Below are 4688 nucleotides of genomic sequence, written 5' to 3' on the forward strand. Positions count from 1 at the left end.
ACTTGCAAAAATATTCAACAACAATTATTTTGTTGTGATGGTAGACTATAATTGCGTATTTTGACCATTAAGTGCATTCTATTTCGCTGCACTTTACTAGGGTTTGAGATTTAAATGATATTAATTTGTAATGAGTGCGTGTTTTATGCTTTGTAGGAGCGATTCCGAGTTACAGTGAGGTTGTGGAACTAATTCAAGCTATTATGGAGCTTTGAAGTCTGAGTAATAGCCCATGAAGTAAGTTGGGATCGTGTTCGAGGATCAACGGACAATAGTGCAAGTCAACGATAGAAACAAAGAATGGAGCAAAAAGCCATCTAGGTGTGCGACCACGCACTGGGCGCGCAAGATGAGCAGAGGACTGTCCAAAGTGCGCGGCCATATGCGCGATCACTTGCCCAAGTGCGCGGCTGCGCACGTCCGTTTCGAAAAACTTTCCTAAGCCTATTTTGGTAATTTCGGAGGCGACTTCCCTTGACCTATATGAAGCCCAACTCGTCTAAAAAGAGGTGATCTTGGATTTTGAGAGCAACTTTTAGGAGAGAAGAAGGCAAGGAAGCAACCGAAAAGCAAAATACTTGATCAAATTCATTCAATACGGAAGTTGGTTTGAATTTGGGAATTGTAATGTCTTTTTGTTCATCTAATACTCTTGCTATGAATATTTTCTCCATTATGGAGTAATCTTCATTAGGGTTATTGACGGATATTGTGATTTTTCAATCGTTTTAGGTTTTACTCTATGTTAATTGCCCGAATTCATTGAATGAGTTATTAATTGAATTGCAAGGCTTATTGTGGTTTTACTTTAATCGAAAGAGAAGTGTTGCTGCTATTTACATTGTGCCATCTTATTTGGGTTGATTTTATGCCTCTTCTAGGTAATCGAAAGAGTTTAGAGAGTTATCAATTAACCCAGTTTAGAAGAATAACTGAGAGGTGTTCTTCGAAAGACCATTCATTCACTATTTTTTAGCATATGTTCATAGGACCTGTTATTAGGCTGATTAAAGGAATCACATTCATTCGCAATAAGAATTTGAATCCTTAAAGTAGCCTAATCAATCATCTGTTGAAATCGACGGAATCAATAGAAATTAAGAATAAATTTAATGCAGAGTTATCCGGAATAATAGTTGATCACATATCTTGTCACAACCCATACTTCTGACCCTGATATTCAATTGTTGCTACTAATCATTAAAGTGTCATTAGTTTTCTTACAATTGATAATGTTTTATTTGTAGTCGATAATAACATAAATCAAAGGTTTATTATCCTGGATAGTTTTGAGCTGAAGATTTATTAGAACATTATTTAAACCAATCCCTGTGAAAACGATTTAATACTATACTATCTTTGACTAGCGAGTCTACGTTTTATATACCGATTTTGCGCTCGTCATGTTGCTAAATATACTTGTATAATTGGAACAACTTTGTGTTGTCGTATAGAGTAAAAATTTTACCCATAAGTTTTTTCTTGTTACCAAATATTTTGATCTTGTTGCCATATTTTGTGGGTATTATAATAAAATTTAAATACTAAATAAATTAGCAACAATATATTTCCATTGTTACCAAAAATATTTCCATTGTTGGTTCAATTCTTTCGCAAAAATGTTAGGCGGCAAAATTTCCCTCTTTTTTTGGCCTAACCCGTCCCTCTTTTGTTCCAAACTTCCAATTCACCAAACTTCAGAGTTGCTAAGTAGGTTACTCGGCCTTCCCTAAATCCAAGTTAGGATTTGAAATGTTAAGCTTCTTCCTCTCTCTAGTTACAGTTATTTCAAGCTTAGGGCTTTGATTTCTCATGTAAACATATTTTTCGCAATTCGAATGCATCATCCCTAGAGAAAAAAGCTTAATGACTCAGAATGCTAGATCTGAGAATTTTCCTGAAGAAATCAAAGATTTAATTATAAAAATCAGTATTCTCAATTCATGTTTCAATTCAAAAAGGATTAACTTTTTCCAAGTATAATTATAGGTTGTGGCATGCTTTGGAGGGTTCTGCAGAAACGGCAGAGCTTCGTGACGTAGATCCGTTTGACGCCATTTTCACGATAGTCAGGCTTCTCTTTTCCTTCAAGTGAGTTTTCACAAGCACACTATTTCTTTCTTCTTTCATCAATATTTCTATTATATTATTCTCTTGACTAGTTATCTCGTTCGATAAAATTCTTTCAGTGCCCGGTTACAGGGTTACAATTCCATCAAAGCAAAAATTAGGGCTTGAAACTCTAAGCTAGTTTTATTTAAGTTTCAGTTATTCTCATAGTAGGTTACATTTTGGAGAATAGCAAGCTTCGTCCTAATTCTTGTGTATGTCCTTTTCCTTTAGAAATTGTTACTAGACAAGTATTTCACTATGGATATCATTCCTCTATTTGCATAGGCAATACGAGTTTCTGTATATTAGAGTAATGTTTGGAGGTTGAAGCTCTGTTTCCACGGTGGTCTGTGCTCTTTGATTGTGTTTAGCTGTATTTTATACCCTCTAGTTTCATCTTCGATGATACATTTTTTGGGAAGAGTAAGGATTTAGTGCACACCCTCAGGAACTCTGTTAGAGATAAGCTCTAAATATGAACTTGGAGATGAATTCATGTTCATATTCATATAGAAGTTGACCAAATTGTTGTAGGAAAGGAAATATTGGCAGTACATAATATTGGCATTACATTAAATTCATTTGTTTGAAGTTTCTTTATTTCTTCGTTTCAAATGTATTAACTCTTTTTTGAAAGCTCTTTAGTGGACAATCTTAGTAATTTAGTTTAAGCAATGTGCTCTCCTAATTTCCTTGCTTTTGGTAGAGATAATATTACAAGAATGCTTGCATCTTGTGTTGTGTAGCATTATAAGTATAAAAACACATGTGCAACATCTTTGCTAATATAGAAAAGCTAAGGCTGTGCATTTCTTGGTAATAGAAAACCATAGTTTGCTTTCAATGGTCTCTTGTGTATGGTGATATGCATTTTTTAAGTTAATGTCATTGGGTGATGTATTCATCTGGTGTAGAGTTTTTTTTTCTGCCTAATTCTTTGAATTTAGGCAACTTCTATTGAACTTGACAACCTTCTGTTTTGGGACACAGAGAAGTGAATGAAGTTCTTATTGTAGACATGTAGACCTTCTGGCTCCTTTGTTAATCTTCTGTAGATAATTTCAATATATTAAAATTAAAGTCAAAGGAGTCCAATTGAATTATCTGTTAAAAAATCTATATCCCACTCGGTAAAGCACTTTAGTGTTGTTTATATAGCTGCTATCTCATTGTTTAAACGATTGCTTGGATTTTATTTTTTGAAACTTCTATCTTCTTTTTTCTTGTCAATAAAATGAATGAATGAAGGTATAAACAATAACTACATGTAATTGCTTTTTTAGTTCACAACAGGTTTGAGTCTAATGTGAGAAAGTCTACATAGGTTACCTTACATTTTGATAGTAATACCGAATATATGGATATAGTTTATGCTGCCATGTAGAGTAGTTTGTGGATATAAACTTTGTGATGATATACTAGGACTTGGTAAACTTTCACTTATGTTAAAGTTTGTAATGATAAAATTCAGTTGTAATTTAGAAATTACTACTAATATATATGCTCCATATATATATATATATATATATATATATTGCATTGTAAATATATATATATATATATATATATATATTTGCATTGTAAATAGTCTTTTGAATTGATTTTTTCATAAGTAAATGCAGATTCAATTGGAATCAAAGAAGATTGTAGAAAAGCTAGAAGAAAAGCCTTGAGAAATAAAGAAGTCTTTGGGAGAAAAGTATTAGAGATCCGAGTTGGTAAATGGAGGTCAATCAAGGCAATTCCATCACCAAAGCTATCAAACGAGCTGGGAATAACTTCTCGAAAGTTTCTTTTGCTTCCAAACAAGTGGAAGGACCTCACAAAAGAGAAGAAAGATGCAACCCTGATTAGATTATATTGTACTTTTCAAGACAATTATATTCTTATTGTAGGACGTATTAGTTTGTCATAATGTGACAAAAAATAGTGTTTGTCCCAGAATTGCCTTATCAATAATATGCTATATTCTTTGACTACAAATTATCTTTGTATTTTTTGACAATAGTAATTGTCACTAATCATGACGATTTATAGTGACATTTTTGTTTTGTTGGTAAAATTCATATTTTTAGTGATGAGATGATAGTTTTAGCTATAAAATTGTAAACCTTATTTATAAAAGCAAAGTTGTCACTAATATATACATTTAGGGACGAAATAATTTTTTGTACCTAAAAGGCATTCTTTAGTGACGAAATTGTGAATGTTTAACTACGAAATATATAATACTTCAGAGACAATTTATGTTATCACTAATTAAACTAAATAATTAGTGACCAGGTATTTTTGTCGGCATTAATGATCTTTTCAGTGACAAAAATATAGTATCAACTACGATTTTTTAATACTTTTTCTCACAAATAACTTTTGTCATAAATACTATCACTTTGGGGACGAAAAAAATATGTCATAGTTAATATAATTCTATTTAACGACGAAACACAAAGGTGTTTTACGGACGAAAGATTGAAAAAAATGTTTTTGTCACAAAAAGTCATTTGTGACGAAATATGAATTTTAGGTGACAAAACAATTTATCACAGGTAGTCGAATTTGTTGTATTGTTGCTTTTG

At 32.2% G+C, this 4688-nt stretch overlaps 1 long non-coding RNA gene across 1 annotated transcript; it reads left to right on the top strand.

Moving 5' to 3' along the window:
- The first annotated feature begins 1753 nt into the window (after positions 1–1753).
- On the top strand, positions 1754–4095 carry LOC138893350 (uncharacterized). Its single transcript, XR_011408705.1, has 2 exons — positions 1754–2091; positions 3735–4095. It is a non-coding gene; the product is annotated as an uncharacterized lncRNA (long non-coding RNA).
- The last annotated feature ends 593 nt before the right edge of the window (positions 4096–4688 follow it).

The sequence above is a fragment of the Nicotiana tomentosiformis genome, chromosome 6 (genome assembly GCF_000390325.3).
Source record: "Nicotiana tomentosiformis chromosome 6, ASM39032v3, whole genome shotgun sequence".
Classification (NCBI taxonomy): Eukaryota; Viridiplantae; Streptophyta; class Magnoliopsida; order Solanales; family Solanaceae; genus Nicotiana; species Nicotiana tomentosiformis.